Source organism: Eulemur rufifrons, chromosome 30, assembly GCF_041146395.1.
Source record: "Eulemur rufifrons isolate Redbay chromosome 30, OSU_ERuf_1, whole genome shotgun sequence".
Taxonomy (NCBI): domain Eukaryota; kingdom Metazoa; phylum Chordata; class Mammalia; order Primates; family Lemuridae; genus Eulemur; species Eulemur rufifrons.
Window position 1 is genome coordinate 105,795,505 of NC_091012.1, and position 1,520 is coordinate 105,797,024.

The window sequence follows — 1,520 nt, forward strand, 5'->3', positions numbered from 1 at the left end:
ACACCACAGCTAGTGCAGTGGTCCCTGCTGGATAGAGAGGAGAGGGCACAGGCCAGTCCCATATAGCTGATTCAGAAGTATGTAGTATTCCTTGGGTGTGTTGCCAAAACACATGGAAAGCCTTCTGAGAACACAGTGCCACCTTTGCACATATGGGGATTCAAGTCAGACTCACTGAAACCATCAGAACAAACTCAAACCACCTCTTGAGAGCGAGCGTGACAGAGTAGACAGTGCACTGTGTTGTGCTTCAGAAGAGCTAGCTTCAAACCTTAGATCTGGTACATAATAGCTATGTAACTTTTGAAACACATTAAACATCTCTAAACCTCAGTAGTTTCCTCATCAATACAATTATTATTATTATTATGACTATGCAGCTCCTTCATAAGGTTATTATAAGAATCTGGTAAAGGAATAAATGTGAAAGTACTTTCTAAAATCTATTGAAGTGTCCACAATGTAAGGTATTGTTAATGATTTGGAAGTTCTAATCAGGAAAATTAAAAAATGGAGCACTAAGGACTGTAAATATGCTAAGGGCAATTTTTAAACCATGCTCACTTAAGAAAAAACTCCAATTGCTTCTCTGCCTTTTGGCTAAGATCAAGTATAGTATCTGTTCTTATCAGTTTAAATAAGAATCACAGAAGAATAGATATACCCCTTGAAGTAGATGATGCTGGCAGAGAGAAAGCTGAATCCTATTGGGTTGCCATCTTTCACATCAGTGAGAATAATTTCCAAATATTAAAGAGTCAGACTAATATGATTGGGAAAGAATCAAAGCCCAAGTAGTTTGTGAGAACTATATGAGACCTCTTCCTTGCTACTCCATGCTTAGCAAAATATTTCTGAGTCCCTGAAGAAACTTAGACATTTGATCCCAGGATTCATGTCAGGAGAGCATAGAATAATCATGTTTGTGTCAGTTGGGCCCTCCAGGAAGCAGATACTGAGATGCAGTTAAGAGTGCAAGAGGTTTATTGGTAGGAGATGTTAGCAAAAGATAAATGGGAAGGAAGCAGTTTGGGGTAGGGAGAGCTTCAAGTCCCATGCAGATATGACAAAGCCTCAGCCAACCCAACAGGGAGTCTGGAGCAAAGATTCTTCATTAAAGGAATCCCATGTTGGGCAGAAATGGCCAGAACTTAGTACCTCCACTATGCTCAGTCATTGACTGGGGGGTATCCAGGAAGAATCTGGCCTCAGCTCAAAAGCTAAAGTGGATCCTGAAGTGCTCACAGTTGGAGCTAACTTCACTCCTTGTGTTTGATCCACACATTCCTTCTAGAAAGGCAATCAGATCAGTGTACTTCTGTGATTGCCACAATGTTGAATAACAGAGGTTCCAGGAGACTGGGATGCTCAGATATATTGCAGACTTTTTTTTTTTTTTAGAGACAGGGTCTCATTCTGTCGCCCAGGCTGAGTGATCATAGTTCACTGCAACTTTGAACTTTTGAGCTCAAGCAAGCCTCCTGCCTCAGTCTCCTGAGTAGCTGGAACTACACCTGCAT

General features: G+C 41.1%; 1 pseudogene; it reads left to right on the forward strand.

Moving 5' to 3' along the window:
* The first annotated feature begins 580 nt into the window (after positions 1 to 580).
* On the forward strand, positions 581 to 742 carry LOC138379185 (U2 spliceosomal RNA; annotated as a pseudogene).
* The last annotated feature ends 778 nt before the right edge of the window (positions 743 to 1,520 follow it).